The sequence below is a fragment of the Enhydra lutris genome, unplaced genomic scaffold (genome assembly GCF_002288905.1).
Source record: "Enhydra lutris kenyoni isolate GAN:26980312 unplaced genomic scaffold, ASM228890v2 scaffoldscaffold6, whole genome shotgun sequence".
In the NCBI taxonomy this organism is placed as follows: domain Eukaryota; kingdom Metazoa; phylum Chordata; class Mammalia; order Carnivora; family Mustelidae; genus Enhydra; species Enhydra lutris.
In genome coordinates, this window is record NW_019154090.1 from 23,279,491 (window position 1) to 23,298,162 (window position 18,672).

Sequence of the window (18,672 nt, forward strand, 5' to 3'; positions counted from 1 at the left end):
TCTCTCTAACCTATCTGGTCTGCAGACAGTGGCCTGCTGCTTCACACACTTCTTCCTCCAGATCTTTCTTCCTTGGCCTCCAAAGTGGAGCTTTGACTAAAAAGGCAGGGGTTACCCCCACCAGCTAGGCTCTGTAGAGCTGTCACCAAGCCGGAACCTTCTCCGGGGATCTCCAGCAGGGGCCTCCTTCCTGTACAGGAATTCTCCTCTGGGTCTGAGAAAAGGGCATTCTGCTGTCACGTATGTGTGTGTGTAACTTCCCAAGCACTTATCTCCCGTCAAATGGGCTTTGGAGCCAGACAGATCTGGGTTTTGTTCATGCTGTGCCATAATGTGGCCTTAAGACCCTGGGCAAGTCTCTTTACGTTTCATTGTCTCCATTCCTTTCTCTGTAAGATAAGTCACACATAGTGTGTGATTTCAACAATGTGATGCTAGTAAAGACCTAGCACAGTGTGTGGCACATTTTAGTCACTTGATAAAATGGGCACCGTTTGGACCCTTTCTATAGCACCTACCATCGGCTGCCTTATTTCAGAATGATTTATGTCCACATCTGTCATGCCTCATTGGCTTCTGACTTTTTGGAGGACAGAGATTCTATCTTTCATGTTTGTATCGCCTGTTCTGCGTGGCATGGGTCATGGACGTTGCAGGCCCTCAGGCCCTAGTGGATGTTGGCTGAATCTGTTAGGATGACTTGGACAGGGCAGGGCGGCCATGAATATTTTGGTTTCTCCATCCGAACCTGGGGAAATAGTAACCCCTTATTTTGGAGCCTTTGAGGACAATTTAAAACGATATGTGTGAAGTGTTTGGAGCCCTTTGAAAGGAGGGTACTGGGGAAATTAATGGTGTTTTTGCTGTTCTTGGGAAAGCCCTTTGTGGTTCCCAGCGAATAAATTACTTGGAGTGAGTTTTCTAACACCTCCTACTCCACTCTGTTCACTAAGGCTTTTTTTTTTTTTTTTAATAACTGTCTGCTGTAATGCTTCTTTTGCTCTGACTTATAAAGATATATATTTTTGGTTTTGGACTTTTGACCCCTTTCTGCTCCCAGGAGAGAAATTTCTATCAGAATAATAAAAGGTGTAAACTGTGTGTGTTGCCCCTTTTGTGGGCCCTGGGCAGTTCAGCGGCTGGGGTTAAGAATCAGCAGGCTTGTGGTTTATTCCTGGTTATGGGGAAGTAGGAGACCATTCCCATTAAGCACTCAGTGGCATTCTCAATGTCCCCCACACTACTCCTTTCATCCTTGTCCTCTGCTCCTTTGCTAAGATTCTTTGGATTTCAGATGAATTCTAGTGTCTTTGGTATTTTGAGTACAGATAGTTTATGGCTCTACCTCTTCTCTTTCAAAGACAGAAAGTGTTTATCATCTGTGCTTTAGGCCCCAAGTTGCCTTGCCAAAGAAGCTCCTCCTTTTAGAGGAAGGAGAGGATGGGAGAGTTGAAAAACCACTCACTAGTTTTGGAGTCAAAAGAGTAAGGAATTAAATCTGGTTTTTACCATTTAATCAGCAGGTCAGGTGAAGAGCCTGGACCAGATTATTTCTCTCTCTCTCTCTCTCTCTCTCTCTTTTTTAAAAGATTTTATTTATTTATTTGACAGAGATCACAAGTAGGCAGAGAGGCAGGCAGAGACAGAGAGAGGGGAAAGCAGGCTCCCTGCTGAGCAGAGAGGGGGAAAGCAGGCTCCCTGCTGAGCAGAGAGCCTGATGCAGGGCTTGATCCCAGGACCCTGGGATCTTGACCTGAGCCAAAGGCAGAGGCTTTAACCCACTGAGCCACCCAGGCGCCCCCCCCCCTCTCTCTTTTTTAAAAGATTTATTTATTTATTTTTAGAGAGAGAGAGAGAGAGAACGCACATGAGAGTGCTGGGTGGGGGGTGGGGGGCAAAGGGAGAGGGGGAGAGAGAGAATCCCGTGCGGACTTCCTGCTTAGTGCTGAGTCTGAGATCATGACCTGAGTTGAAACCAAGAGTTGGACGCCTAACAGACTGAGCCACCCAAGCACCGCTAGACCATATTATTTTTTTTAATTATTTTTAAAAAGATTTTTATTTATTTCTTTGACAGAGAGACAGAGAGAGAAGAAATACAAGCAGGGGCAGTGGGAGAGGGAGAAGCAGGCTTCCCACCGAGCAGGGAGCCTGCAATGTGGGGCTCGATCCCAGGACCCTGACATCACGACCCAAGTGGAAGGCAGATGCTCAATGACCGAGCTACCCAGGCACCCTAGACCATATTATCTTTAAGAGCCCTTCCAGCTTGAAAAAAAAAATCCATAAGATAACAGGTTTCCAATCCAGGGTGGAATTCACAAGAGGGAACAGCAGTTTGTCAGACTTTGAACTTAACCTCCAAGCTCTGTAACCCTGGAAAAACTGGCCCTTTCCCTATTATCCTCAGCTCAAAGGCCCAGGAAAGACTAGAGTGGTTTGGGGACCAGTGTGGAATTTAAAACATGCTGGAGTTGTCTGGTCTGAAGCCATGGATAGACATGGATGGCGGAAGAATCCCACTTGGTGCCGCCCCTTAACTGCGTTAAGGAAGTCCAGACTGCTCCAGCTGATGGCAGGAAGCCCTATTCAGGGCTGGACCACACTGGTCAGAACTGCAAAGCAGTCAAGGTTGGTATTTTGTGCCACTTCAGTGGTCGGCAATCTCCTAGAAGTTTGACAGGCACAAAGATGATCCTGATTTAATCTTTTCCAGTGGAGGACACTTAGTCCTGGCAAGGAAAAAATGGCTTGTTTGGGGTCACAGTAGCAGAGCAGAGATTAAAACTCACTGCTGATTCATTCTATTCTTTTCATTATATCATACTAGCACCTTTGCCATTCTCTAGAGCTGCCCTACATTCCCTCCATTTGTCTTTCTATGTCACAGATCTCTTTTGATCCTTTTCTCTTAAAGTCAGTGTTCTAGTGTCTAGCACAGTGCTTAGTACCTACTAGGCCTTTATCAAATATGTTAGCGGATGAGTGAGTGAACTCACAGAGTCTGTTCCTAACTCATTATCCGAGTGAGAATCAGTTCTCTACTGCTACCTTACCTCATAAACTGATTCATGCTAAATTGTTAATGGATGCTAATAGGGTAATGTTTTAATGGTCCCAGGTAACAACTGCATTTTCACTGGGACTTTTTGTAAATTGTGTCTTCAGCAGAAGGAATGATAGCAGTAGCCCTGTGGGGGGCTCTTAGGGTATGGCAAGATTGTTAGGGCCCCTCACTCTTTGTCCTACCAGAAGTAGGCACCTGTCTGCTCTTTTCTCCTGTGGGTTTAACCCTGCACTGGGCACTACCAGAGGGCAGTGGCTCTGCTCAGGACAGGAGGACTACGTGAAAAAGTTCTGGAAGCTAAGGCGTCACACCGGGGTACAGTAGGGGTAGACATGGGTTGTAGCTGTGTTGGATGTGCTGTGAGTATTTCTGGATTGGCGAGGCAGTTGTAACAGTCCTCATCCCCATTTCCCTAAAATGCTGGGTGAACAATCCTGTGGTCACGGTTAGATCGGAAGGGGCGTACTGGAAAGTAGCAACTTCTTTCTCCGCGTCGATGCATCTGTTTAACTGCTCTTTTCTGAGTGGCAGTGATGGGCACCATACATGTGACATGTCTGGTCCTCACAGTTGCAGGAGGAACCACAGCCACTCTCTGGACTTAAGCTGCCTTACTTGACAGTCAGAGCCAGTCCTGACCTCTTACCTCAACTCACTTTTGGGTGCTTCACAGATCCCCTGCCTGTCATCTCTCTTCATCTCAGATGCATCTTGCAAATCATTCAACAGCCTGGCTCATCGTCTTGAACACTGCTTATGTCAAATACTCCTCACACGGAAACCCACAGTGGCTCCCCAGGGCCTGCTGGCTACACACCATCCCCTTACCCTGTCTTCAGGGTTCCTTGTGATTCACCATCATTTGATTATCTTTTCTGCCTGCAGAACTTTTCCTTCAGTCTCTGCCCATCCACAGGAAACTCTCCTGAACCACTCTGCTTGACGTGTCTTACTCTGCCAGCGTGATAGTAAATTTCTCCAGTGCAAGGATCATGGGGCATCCTCGAGCAGCCTCCACAGGGCCCAGCACAGAGCAAGGCGCATTTTAAGTACACAGGAAATGGTGCTTGATTTCATCGAACAAGTGGTTTTGTTGCATTGCAGGAAGCTCCAGGGGAAGAGCAAAATGAAGTAAAGATAGTCCTTTCAAAAATTAACAGGTATCGATCCCGAGTTTTGGCACAAAAAAAAACCCAAAAAAACAAACAAAAGCCCTGACAGGTATCGAAACATCTATGCTAAATATATGGGTAAGCATATTCTGAAAAATATTTTCTTGATTAATTGTCCTCAACTCTCCCCTTGACTCTTTCTTACTTGACACAGTGGTGCAGAGCAGAGCTATACATAGGAAGGCAGGAGGCCTCCCGCTCTCCCTTCCTCACCATCCCCCGATGCTGTGCCCTTGCATAGAGTGTTGTTCAGTGCTTGCCATGGGCTGAGGATACAGGTGTTACCGTGTGATCTTGTCCTCCAGGAAGATACAGTAAAGCTTCCATCAAACATCCTTGCTTCAGTCTTAGAGCTATTTCTCCTTCCTTTACATTAGTGCTTGCCAGCTTTTAGCAAGAACAGACTCTTATCCTAGCCCTGCATCAGAATACCATACATACAGCACTGGGCAGTTTTCATTTTAGGAGCCTTGAGTGATAGGATTTGGACATAGCACTAAAATTACTGTCTCGGGGCACCTGGGTGGCTCAGTTGTTGATCGTCTGCCTTCGGCTCAGGTCATGATCCTAGACTCCTGGGGATGGAGCCCTGCATCGGCCTCACTGGGGAGCCTGCTTCTCCCTCTCCCTCTACTCCCCTCCCTTGTTCCCCTTTTCATAAATAAATAAAATCTTTTTAAAAAAAATAAAATTATTATCTAACATTCTATGTATTTTATTTTGTCCTTTTCCCCTTCCTAAAATGTAAGCTCTAGGAATTCAAGTATTATCTCTCTCTCCTCCTTTTTTTTTTTAAGATTTTATTTATTTATTTACAGACAGAGGTCACAAGCAGGCAGAGAGGCAGGCAGCGGGGGGGCGGGAAGCAGGCTCCCCGCAAGCAGAGAGCCCGATGTGGGGCTCAATCCCAGGACCCTGAGATCATGACCCAAGCTGAAGGCAGAGGCCTTAACCCACTGAGCCACCCAGGCGCCCCTCTCCTCCTTTTTTTAAGGATTTTGTTTTTAAGTAATTTTATTTTTAAGTAATCCAGTGTGAGGCTCAGACTCACAACCCCGAGATCAAGAGTCACATGCTCAATCAACTGAGCCAACCAGGGGCCCCTATATTGTCTCTTGTTTATTGCTGTAGCCTCGACTCTTAGAATAGTGTGTGGTGGGTGGTTAATACTGAATATACATTTGTTGATGATGAAGGCACTATTTAATTTTTTTCTCCTCCAGGTCCAGCAGCATTATTAATTTTATGGCTCTATTAAGGATTGTTTTACTCACTTATTTATTTAGGGAACATTTTTGTTCCTCACTGCATGCTAATCCCCAAATGCCTTTGGTAGAGAGTGTACCAGAGAGAAATGATCTTACAGGGCTTATATGCCAAAAAGATAAATGAGGTTGAATCTTTCCTAGGTTAGGTTCTAAACTAAATAGATGAACAAGTAAGATTGGAATTCACCTGTTTTTTGTTTTGTTATCTCTTTGCTGCAAACTTCCTAGAGAAGCTGGCTGAGCACAGGGCTGAGTGTGATGACAGGATGGTGTTGGAAACTAGGCAGCCCCCAGGTGCTGAAGGGAGGGATGGAGACTGGAGACTGGCAGCCCTCTGCTCAGGTGGAGGAATGGGTTAGGTTTGTAACCAGATTTCTAAGGCAGAATCACAGTGATTAAGAGCCCTTGGACACCAAAGTCAGACGAGGCTCAGATCCCATGCCAGCCGTGTGACCTTGAGCAAGGACCTTAGTCTCTGTGCCTCCATTTTATTCTCTGTAAAATAGGGATAACTCTAGTACCTACCTTCACCTTACTTACAGCATTGTGAAGGGTTAAATGAGTTACCACATGTGAGACTGTTTAAACAGTGCCTGGGGGGCTAGATAAAGGTTTGCAGCTCTTCATTTTATTACTTATTAAGTATTTGTATCAGATGTGATGATGTAAATAGAAAAAAGAAAGGCAGTTTTGCATAGTTATATGGAAAAATTGAGTCTCAAAGAGATTTGTCTTCCACAGTCACAAGGTGGGGAAATGGAGCTGTGTGGGCTCAGAGTTTGCTTAGATTTCCAGGCATTTCTAAGTTCTGAGTGGGACTTGAATACAGATCGTTAGAGAGAGCAGCTCTTTACCAGACACAGCATTCCAACCGAGGTTTTCTTTTTCCGTTAGAGAAAATGTTTACTGTTTTAGCAATATTTTACTGAAAAAAGAGGACAAAAAGAATTAGCCTGTAGAGATGAGGGCCACTCTCAGAGCTCATACAACCAAGGGTCCTTTCCATTTTCTGGGACTCTGAACGTTCCTGCTTGTCTCACCACTGACCTTCTAATTACTTGAGCAGGACAGCTTCTACCGGAATCCAGGCCCAGCCCTTCCCAGGATACTTCTACAGGATTCTGTCAGCGGAATAGCACTTCTGTTTGAGCCTTAAGACAAAAGAATGTTGGACTAAGAATCAGATGACATTGTGTTTCTGTGAACATCTCCACCATCTCTGAGCAGACTGACAGTTGTTGACTCATCTTTCTGAACCTTTGTTTCCTCATCTCCACAGCAGGGACCAGTCTGTTTCTGAGGTTACCACAGGGGCAGTATTTGGGAAGTTGTGTGGTTTGGAGCAGTAAGCAGTAAGGAGACAGCAGTGAACAACAAGCATTGTGTATGAGCCATGGAGAATAAGGGAAGTGTCCACTTTACCTTTTGGGGTTGTAGACTTTGGTCTGACCTCCTCTACCCAGCTGGAGTCACCAGTTAACCTGTGTGATTCCATGATTTAGGGTGGTACCTCTCTTTTGCTCTCCATTACTGCAGAGAAGGAGAAGACAGGACTGTTTGGTAAAAGAGCTAGGAACCTCAAGATTGGGAAGGGGTAGATTTTGGATTCTCTGAGAATGTTTTCCGGGCAGCATGATGTCTGTCTTGGACTTGCTGAGTGGGAAAGGACAGTGCTGCCTCCAGGTCTTCTGGGATGTTTAGATCCTCAGCACCCAGGACAAATGACAGTGCCCAGGCTCCATTAGCAAAGAACTTACTAGCTTGTTAATTGTCCATTTTCATCTGTTCTGCTTATATGTCTGTGCACTTGAGATGGCCAGTACTGATGGGGAACAAGCATCCTATGGTTTCCCACTGTCCCAAGTCTGCCTAAATTTAATAAAAAATCACTTAGAAAGCAGCAATGTGCCTGCAGCTTTCCTGTGCTCATACGTGCAGTCATGAGGTCCGTGGTGCATTTGGGAGCCTGCAAGTGTCTCCGGAAACCTAAGGTGTGTCAGCATCTTGCTGACAGCAATCAGACCTTGTGACTGCAGGTAGAACCCAGAGGAATGATATCCACTGATTCATTTCCACTGAAAGGGGATCAGGCTTCTCGGCCCTGGTGTTCTGTACTCCTGCTCCACCACGGATGCCTGCCGAGCTCAAGCTAAGTACACATCTTGCTCATATTACATCTTGTTCAAGTAGGATTTTCCATTACCACAACACAGGAGACATTGAGGGCACCGTGATTGCTAAAACCCTATAAGACTTGTTGTCTGTCCTGAGTGTGACCAGGGTCAGAAAGTCATCAGCTTATGATTACAAATAACTATTGCATTCTTTTTGAAGTTGGTATCCAGGGAGGTCTAATTATGTGCAAGGCATGCCTTCCTCACCTTTCTCCTCTGCATCCACCTGATAATCAAATTGTGTTGATCCTGATGTAGAAATCCTGATCCTACATTTCTCTGGAAGGCCTGCCTTCCTCTTTATGCCTGTTGTCACTTACGTTAATTCAGTTCCTTACCAACTCTCACCTGGGCCATTGCTGCAGCCTTCTCCAGTGTTCCTAGCTCTGGCCTTTCCCCCAAATTCGTGGTCTGTACTTTATACTTCTAGGGCTAATTTTCAGAAATAAATCTGTCCATGTAACTCCCCTGTGCCTAGACCTCTTCTTGTGGCCTTCAGGACCATTTCCAGTCAAACAGATACTGCCTTTCCAGTTCTGCCCCTGCTGCTTCCCATTCGTGGCCTTTTTGTTACAAATTTTCTTCTGCAAATGCAGCATTTGTTTACCTCTCTGTGGCTTTGCACATACCATTCTTGCAGTTTGAAAAGTAGTAATTCCTATTCACCCTTTAATACCCAATATAATAAATGTTGCTTCATCTCTGAAGCCTTTCAGCCCCCAGGCTCACCGTTGCCATTTTTTACAGTGTGCGAGGTGTTTCATTTATGTGTGTTGTGTCTTCCACATGAGATCACAGACTTCCTCCGGATAGCTACTGTGTTTCGTTCATCCTTTATGTCCACTGCATACCGTAATGTCTTGAATATAGTAGACACTCAGTATATGCTTAGCAAATGTGTATAAGGCAGTGTAGAATTCTGCACCTGGACAGCTTATGGTCTAGCAAGGAACTTAAGTTATTTCCTAATACTACTGCTTAGAAGGGGTAAGTATTTTAAGAGAGGATTCAGTGTATACACATGGTTAAGTCACAGATTGAAATTCTTGTGTGAGAAGAATCATTTGTAATTGGAATGGTCTTTTTTTTAATTGTGGTAAAATATACATAATATTTGTCATTTTAACTCTTCACAGGAGTACCATTTGGTGGCATTGAATGAAAGGCATTCATAACATTACATACCCGTCACTACTATTTATGCCAATTTTTTCATCATCCACAACAAAAACTCCCTCATTTCTCCTCTCTCCAACTCCTTGCAGCCTCTATGCCTATCCTAGATACCTCACAGAAGGGGAGATCATGCAATATTTGTCCTTCTCTGTCTGACTTACTTCATTAAGTGTAATGTTTTCAAGGTATATCCATGTTATAGCATGTATTACTTTGATTTCTTTTAATGGCTGAATATTATTCCATTGCCTATAGATACCGCATTTTGTTTATCTGTTCATCTGTTGATAGATGCTTGGGTTTTTTCCGCCTTGTAGCTATTGTGAATAATGCTGATGTGAACATTGGTGTACAAGTATCAGTTCCAGTCTCAGCTTTCGATTCTTTTGGGTATTTACTTAGGAATGGAATTAGTAGGTCATAGGGTAGTTCTGTATTTAACTTTGTGAGAAATCACCAAACTATTTTTCACAATGCTATGCTATTTTACAGTCCCACCAGCAACGCTTGAGAGTTCCAGTTTTTCTATATCCTTGCTAACACTTGATATTTTCCTTTTCCTCTTTTTTTTTTAAATTATAGCCCCCCTAGTAGGTGTGAATGGAATTATCCTTTGCTTATTATACTTCCGTAATTGCCTTGCTGATTGGTTCTACCTTGATTATTGGCCATTAATGACCACTAATAAATGAAACTGTTTTCACTTTCCAAATCTTGTATTTAACAACAGAAAACCAAAGCCTGATCAAAACTTTTGTGCACTGGCACTTGTTAGCAGGGCATGAGCCCTTTGTTAAACTTGGAAATGTAAGCAAAAGGGCATTTCTTAGAAAAGTTTCCTAGTTATTCTTCCGTAGCACTCATTATAGAACAGGCAGGGATCAAAGGTCTATTAATGTTTAACCTGTTCACTTCAGAGAGTTAGCTGGCTTTTTTTTTTTTTTTAAGATTTTATTTATTTGACAGAGAGAGAGAGAGATCACAAATAGGCAGAGAGGCAGGCAGAGAGGTGGTGGGGGGGGAAGCAGGCTCCCTGCTGAGCAGAGAGCCCAATGCAGGGCTCGATCCCAGGACCCTGAGATCATGACCGGAGCCAAAGGCAGAGGCCTTAACCCACTGAGCCACCCAGGCACCCTGAGTTAGCTGGCTCTTAATCTCATTGGAATGATCAGTGAGAGAGGAAAAACCCAGTTGCCCACTTCATGTTTTCTTACCCTGACACTTGTGAAGTTCTTTCTCTGTTCAGTCAGAGGTTCTCCTTCTGTATTAAATATTTTGACTTCAAGTCTAGAACAATGGAACCTGATAGTCATGGAACTAGAGGTGGTCTTGAAATAATTCAGTGGAAGAGACTGCTTTGAGAGAGGTGTGGAGTTTCAGGGGCCAGGTGAGGACACACTGAAAGACAGGAGTTGGGCCTCTTCAGGCTAGAGTAGTGTTTGGAAACCATGAAAACAGTAGCAGCGTGTACACAGGCCCGCTCAACCCCTCCCAAATCCATGTACTCAATCCTTGTACTCAAGGGAGCTTGAGTAAAGGTGGGTGGACATCACTAATAGAAGACGTAATTATGACAGGGAATACTGTATTGAGTCATTCTGCTGCCATGTGCTGAGCAGTGCGCCATCTTTGCCCTCAAGGAGCTCACAGTCTATTGCAGTCGGGGAATGACGGGGACAGACTATGAACAGACTATTAAAATAGCACAGTATGCCTTCCTGGTGGAAATGTTAAAAAACCACGTGAAGGAAAAAGCAACAAGTGTTAGGGAACTTGAAAGACTTCACAGAAAATAAGATGATGCCTCTTCTGTAAAATGAGAACAATGACACCCCCCTTTTAGGATTATTGTGAAGATTAAAGAGATAATACATAAAGTTTTTAATACAGTTGCTGACACATGGTAGATATTCTACAAATGCTAACTAATGTTATTATATTATTATGGAAAGGTTTTATTGAATTGATGAATGACAATATATCCATTGATTACACTCAACAGAGACTGACTTCAGCTAATTTAAACAAACAAAAACATTTGTTGGGGGCTAACTAGTGCTCACAGAATGGAAAGGAGAGTTTGACAACAGGCCCCAGGAAGCTCAGGGATTGCAGTTTAGTAATAGGAATTTAGTACGTCTCTTTGGGATGACCCAGCTTTAGCTGCCTTTTATCTTTGGGTGTCTCTGTTCAGAAGCAAAACTCTGATTATCTAGGATTCTCTGCCCATCTCTGTGATGAGGGGACAGGTTTCCAAGACCAGCAGCCCACCAACTCATTTGGAGTTGGGGAGGAGTAGGTCTAGGCCCTAAGGAAGGGATGTAGGGAGTGAGTGATACTCACTTCAGGCAGTATCAGAGTATTCCCCAAATCTGCTGATCCATTGATACCAATGCTGGAAGCAACCAGGCCAACTCATGAAACACTCTCTGGGTGTTTCTTTTGTCCACAGAATCTTGAATGCTCTGGCTTATGACCAATGGCAACCCAACGTGACCATACCTATCTGACATTCTTCATGGAAATTTCTCTGTTTTCTCCATGTTTGTTATGATGGCTAAAACAAAGACTTTTGACTATTACAATAGTAGAAGAAAGAAAACTTTTTGACCTTTGTATATGGAGTTTCTTTTCATATGTCCACCTTAATAATTTCTCATTTGTCAGCTCATGATCAGAGATTTGCTCTGGGATTTTATTATGACTGTGTGTAGTCAAACCCTCCCTTCATCCGGTTACTTATTATTTTAGCCTATACATGCTGCTGTGTATTTGACCTTGTTGAATCTCATCTTGTTTCTAGAATAACTTTTCAAGAATTCAGAGTCATTTCCATTTTACTCTAGTTTTTCAAAGTACTAAAATTAACAATTTTAACTTTTTTGCTTCTGTGATTCTCCGTTTCTGATACGACTCATCAAAAGCAGAAAGATGTGACATTTTAGCGCAGACACTAGATTTAGGGACCAGCTGTCCAAGATAAAAGTTACAGCACTGTCACAAGAAGAGTGTGACTTCGGGGTAAGCCGTTTAGCATGAACTTCTGAACTTCTGTTTTCCTGTTTATAGAGTCAGGACAATAGTAGCAGTTTGTGCGCTCCTAGAAGGGCAAGGTTATTGTCATGAAGTACAAATAAGATTGTATATGTGAATACATTATCAAATCAAATATGGTGTATGCTCATTGTTACTGTCACCGCTATCATAATTATTATCATTTCCGATTTTCAGTGGAGGCTCCCAGAATTGTTTCCTTTAGAATTTTGTGCTGTCAGTATTATTGTTGAAACAGTGACTCTTTCAAGTCAATATTAACTCTTCTAACTGGAATATGCATGAGACTTGCCATCTGGGATGCAATAAAACACTTCAAAAACGAGAGTATAGCTGTTATCTTCCTCTTATCTGTACGTCCTGACAAAGAAGAAAATTAAATTAGCGTGATAGTTTGATCTTCCCAGGATCATAATGTTCCTCATCAGCTCTTTTCAGGGTGCTTTCAGACTTAACTGATGTGTTGGAATGTCTTGTCAAGTGGGTAAATTACTGTAATTTTCAAGGACATCTGTCTCTTGCTTTGCTCTTTTCCAAGCCTGAGGAAAAGACTCCTGTGCTTTTAACCATTCAGAAATTAAAGCTAGTGGTTCGGCAGGTGTGCCTGCCAAACCACTTACCTTGTTTTTCAAGACATGATCAGGCTGTGCAAATTTTGAATATGCAGATTCCAAGCTGCAAGACTGGGATTTTTAAAATAAATAAGTAAATAAATAAATAAATAATGTAAAAAGGCATTTCAGTGTAGCCAGCTTCCCTGTGCATTAAAAGTTAAAAATGATTTATTAAAATAAGATATAAGAATTATCTCATGTTTTGTTTAGGTTGGCTTTTCATCACAGCTGAAATATGCCTTGCCGCAAGATTCTCTAAAGAGGGAAGAAGAAATCGAAACGAAAAATTGAAACTTTTCAAGTTTTATTATTTTTCCTTTTCTTCTTGGTGTTAATGTAGTTTTCTCTGGATCTGCCTAACGCACATACACACACACACAGAATTTTATTTTGTTACATTTTGTGATCATTGCTCTAAGGCCCTCAGTAGATCTGTTAGCCATCATGCAAGTTAGCACATTACATGCAGGCATGTGTGTTTGGTCTCTCCACGTCCTCCTCCTCTCTGTCTCCTCTCACCTGTTTCTGTGTGTTTTGCATAATATTGCACAGTGAGCTCATTTCTAACATTAAATTTAATAGACTGGCTGATGTTCAGTGCACATTAGCCTATTGCCGGGCAGTCGCTGCAGCCCGTGGTGGTGATCCTGCAAAGCATTGCTGATGGCATTTATGCCTGCTGGAAAGACCTGACCTGTGATCCTTTGCACTGTTGTACCCTTAGGATGAATTTTGTGTATTCCTTAGGCTTTAGTCAGCAACTCTAGCCACCCTTTATTAGTCATTCATTCCAATCATTATTTTTCTTTTTTTATTTAAGATTGTACTTTTTGAGTAATCTCTGCACCTAATATGAGGCTCAAAGTCACAACCCCAAGATCAAGAGTCGCATGCTGCACTGACTGAGCCAGCCAGGCTCCCCCATTCCAACAAATTCTTATTAGGCTGCTACTGTTAGTAGCTTTGTCTCAAGCCAGTAGCTGTAAAACTTACTCTTACCTTCATGGGCATCCGTTCTTGTGTGGTCACCACCAGCCTTCTTCCATTCTGTCCTCCCATGCCCAAATCACACCCTTTCGCCCACTAGTTTTCCCAGGAATGGGGCTTATCTATACTAGCGATGTCTAATGTCTATTAGTAATTGGCCACTGATGACCCATCTGGTGACCTGTCTCTAGCCACCATTGCAATTGGGATTCTCTGAGTTGTGTTTACCAAAGAGCTTATTAGTTGTTCTTAGCCGTACCTCTACAGAGAATCTAAGTTGTAGATACAGGAAGTGGTGGCCACATAATTTTTTTGTGTTTGTTCTAACATAGATAATAAGCACTGGAGTCAGACTGCTCTGTATTCTCATCTTCACCCACTATTTCCTAGCTTCCCAAATGTCAGTTTCCTCTTCTCTAAAGTGGGGATAGTAACAGTACCTGTCTCAGTCACTGGGAAGGATTAAGTGAGCTCACATGCATGAAGTTCTTAGCATAGTTCTTGGCACTTGGTAAACAGTGAGTTATGGGACCTCTTTCTGGACTTAAATCACTTTTGTGGGGCACTGTAGACTGGGGAGAGGGTAGACTTTGCAGAAGGTATAATTGATAAGCTATGTCTTAGAGGATAAGAAGGAGTTAGCGTCCCAGTGGGTGAAGAAGGGGAAGGAATCCCGGCAGTAGTATGCTTAAGAGCTATAAGAAAGCAAGCTTATTTGTGAAAATTGCATATCGTTTACTGTGAATGAAGGGTGAGCTAAAAGTGGGGAGGTGGGAGGAGGTGAGGCAGGCAGGAAGGATGACCAAGAACAGATCACAGAGGACCGTGTAGAGCTCATGGAGGAGTTTAAACTCGATCCTCCATCACTCTCTCCATCCACATAATCTGGTTCCTCTGTTAAACAGTCACAGAAACATCTTTAAGAGTAGCAACAGCAAAAAGGGGGAAGAGGGCAGTGACTTGGCCTCAAATGAACTGGCTTCTCGTTAAAAGCTAATATTCCTCCTCGAGAATACTATATTAATTAAACATGTGCCTTGCGAGATTCATTATTGTTTTACTTGTGTTCCCTGTTGGTTGTCTCATTCATTAATCTGCTGATTAGTAACCCTGAACTCTTGTATCTCCCCACCCCCTTTTTGGCATTCCCTTTTTAATATACTATGCTGTTCCCCCTGGGACGTCAACTCCAGGACCCGTCCCTGGCCTGCTCGTGTTTGTTTTCTTTGCCCCTTGTGCCTGCCTCTGCTATAACATTTGTAGTATGTGTTAAGTAATCCTTAAGGTAACATTTTTATTATGTCATAAAAAGTGCATGGCAAATATATTATAACTCATGGACTTTGTTTAAAAATGAACGGATAATTTATTGAGTGTGTTACATGAGCCTTGCTCCCCTCCCCATTTCAGCTGAGACTCGCTGCTCATTTAGCCTAGCCTCCTATTGAGTGCTCCCGCCCTGTGACATGCTGGGAAAGCAGACCTATGGTTGGCTAGAAATGACATCATAGTTTATGTACTCAATAAAAATTTAATTAAGTCATTACAGGAATTGCAGTCATCATTTAACCCTCTGATTTCTTCTGTTTAGTTTATTATTAAACATTCAGTAATACCAGTCACCAAATCCTGATGGCTTATAAAATATCTGCATGAATTTTAATAGCTTAAATAAATGGGAAAATATGAGTAACTGATATAAAAGGAACCTTTTCCTTGTGGTGGTGCTGTATGTATGGGTTTTTATGAAAAGCAAAGCATTATGGAAAGGATAAGAGTTTACTGAGAGAACAGCCCAACACTATCTGGGAGTATTTCTCATTCGGTTTGTCCATCCGTGTATTCATCACGAGTAGGTTGCTCCGTCCAGAATCATCTGGCAGTGGGGACACTAGAACCTGCAGGTCAACAAACAAAAGCTTAAGTGCGGGAATATCCAGCTCCTCTTGGCCGCTGGGCTGGCTAAGAGGGCCCAGTGGGGTGAGTCCCGTAGTTCAGGAAGCTGTTCTCACTCACCCTCACCTGTTGCATGCAGATCATGTGTCTGCACTGATCGAGCTTCCACCCTGTTCCAGGAAGGGCCTTTTTCATGATCTAATCCAGCCTGGGTGATGATATCTGAAAGCCATTCCTGACTGTGGCTGCTTGCCATTTCTCAGCTAGAGGGGAGAGGGAGAGGCAGCTTACAGGTCACTGGAGTTAGACTATAGGACCAGAGGTGGTAGATAGCCTTGCTCATAGGGAATTCTCCCCTTGCTTTCCATTCTTCTGGGGTCATAGCCAGCCAGAATGCAGGTGCATCCCAAGAGGAGAAAGTGTGTTGGTATGTTACTGGACCTTGCTGGAAACTGAGGTTTGCAGATTAATGTGTTGCTGGTCTCTAGAAATGTCCTACAGATGGTGAAGCAGGTAAAACACTTGTCTAGAATCAGGTTCCGATCCTGGCCCTCCAGGATCTTTCTGGGTAACCTCTGGCAAGTTCCTTACCCCTTTTTGGGTCTCAGTTCACCATTTCTTCGGAGGGATTGAACTAGTTGATCTCTGAAGACCCTTCCAGCTCTAAAGCTTACTAGGTAGATGCAACACATAAACTAAGTGTGCTAAGCAGGTTCAGTGCCTGGTTGCCTCTGAGAGATGCTCTTGCCTTTCTGTGATGTCTCTGACGTCCGTTTGTGGCTCTGATTCTTCTTGCAGGATGAGAAGAATAACTTGTACGGGAGTAGGGAGAGCCCCAGAATGGCTCTCAGCAGGTCTGGGTTGTAGTCCCATCATCGCGCTTCAGAAGGAATGAACTCTGTCTCTGGCTTGTTTCTTGACTCTGCATTTCACCCCGGGCCATTCTGGAAGACGGTGTAGTAACAAGTTAGGCAATATCTGTCGTTGAAATTTCAGAAACGTGCAAGGTATTCAAGCGGCAAAAAAGGGGAAACAAACAAAAGGGTGTCATCGGATAGAACATGTTAGGCGTGGCACTCAGGCCCTTGTAAGGATTCAGTCATCAGCATGCCAGTCTCAAGTCCTGCTCTGGGCCACGCCCTGGACCAGGTGTCTGTTGGGGGTGGAAGGTTAATCAGAGTTCCTTATGACCTTTGAGTAGCTTACAGACTAGTGGGAGAGACAGGTACATACATGGCTCTAAACCATGTTGTGCATTCAGGAGGAAGAGTGTGGACAGAGCTCTAGGAACATAAAGGCTGGAGGTCTGATTTGGCCTGGGTTGAAGGTAGGGGGGAAAGGTCATGGATTGTACCACCAGCTGCATCCAATCTCACATTTTCCAGTCTTGAGCTGGGCTGTTCTCTCTTCCTTTTTGAAAATTATCCCTGACTATTGGAACTGGTTTTGGTTTTCTGTAAACAAACCAGAAGGTATTACTCATAATTCATTGCATTTGCAGAGCATGTTACAGCTTACGGAGGCTTTCAGCATACACTGTTGAATTAATGAATGAATGCATGCTAATTCGATTGCTGTGTAAACCAGCACTGTGTGTAGTGCATTTGAAAAGCAAGGAAATAGATTATTTGACTTGCCCAATATCACATCCTCTGTATACAGCAGAATTAGAACTTGAACCAGGTTGTCTGACCGAACCCAGGTCCTTTCACTACTCCTTTCTGCTCTTCTTCAGAGACCAGTTATGAACCACAGGATTAAATCATTCAGTCTTTGGTATATGATACAAAGTAAAATCATCCTTCTGGAGGCAGGAAGCTGATGGAACAGAAGGCACATGGACTTTGGACTCAGACTGAGCTGGATGCTGGTCTCCGCTTTCTCACTAATTTGCTATGGGACCTGGGGCCAGTTACTTCACCTGCCTGCGGCTGTTGTCTGTGTCCATAAAAATGTGACTGAAGCACACCTACCGTCTGAGTTTCAGTGAGCTAGAGGCGAGGATAGCCATAAAGCGCATGGGCCATACTGGGTCCTCAGTAAACGGAGGGGATGACAGTGGCGTGGTTATAGTCCGAGTTGTTAAGGACAAAGCTTATCCTCCACATAATGTTCCTAATAACTTGGTTGTTTCTAAAACCTGTCAGTTTAAATATCCAGTGAGTCCTTCCTTATGTCCTGTACATTACACCAGACTTTCTGCTGGGATCCCAGAGAGGAATGAAACATGGCCTGGGCTTTTAAGCATAGTCCTAAAGGAGGTCTGGAGGTCAGAGTTTTACCCTACTGAAGGTGTTGACTGAACTCTATAGTCCAGACTCTGAAGGCCCACCTGGCTGTTCTCTGAGAGAAGTTCTACCTGGGAGTCCATGGTCTCCCTGGAATTATATTTCAAAACAGTCTCTTAAGATTAACAGTCTTACTGGGGACCTGAGTGGCTCAGTGGGTTAAAGCCTCTGCCTTTGACTCAGGTCATGATCCCAGGACCCTGGGATCAAGCCCCACATCGGGCTCTCTGCTCAGCAGGGAGTCTGCTTTCTCCTCTCTCTTTGCCTGTCTCTTTGTGATCTCTGTCTGTCAAATAAATAAATAAAATCTTAAAAAAAAAAAAAAAGATTAACAGTCTTACTACTTTAGCCTGGCTTATTCTCTTCTCTTCTCTTCATAGCCTCGGAGGCTCTCCGTTCTCCTCAGCATCTCACTTAGGGTCCTGCCTCTCTGCCTCCTCTTCACATCTCCTGACAACTTCCTTCTGTCTTTTACCACCACAAGCTTCTTTGAATAACCCTTAGATGTTTCCTAACCTGGTCCCAGCATACCTTTCCAGTGTTCCTGCCCATTCACCTTCCCTGGCACTCCCCAAACATGTCCTTTCCTGCCTCTACCTTAGCACACCTTGCTCTCTTGGTCTAGAATGTCCTCGCTCCTCCAAGGTCCACCTAAGTGTTACCTCCTGGAGAACTCTTCGCCTGCTCCCAGAGCAGAGATCATTTGTACTAAAATTCATTTATTGCTCATCACTTTTGGGATAGAATTTGAGGCAACATAATTACAGTTTAATTATTTTTTACATGTTTGTTTTGCCATACTAGACTGTGTGCTCCTTCAGCTAAGAAACCATGTCTTACACTTTGTGTTCTGTAGGGTCTAGCACAAAGCCTGACATGTACTTGGGGCTCAGCTCGTTAAACTGAGTTACTGCTTTGTGTAATTTGGGATCAAAACCTGAAGAAGCTGTCAAATTGGGGAGAGTCCTGGCAGATC

The 18,672-nt window shown here is 43.6% G+C and overlaps 1 protein-coding gene across 1 annotated transcript in view; it reads left to right on the forward strand.

The window, feature by feature from the left end:
• Positions 1-18,672, forward strand: part of LOC111141788 (ubiquinol-cytochrome-c reductase complex assembly factor 1) — a 97,573-nt gene that overhangs the window by 66,029 nt on the left and 12,872 nt on the right. The gene's annotated exons all lie outside the window — the stretch shown is intronic.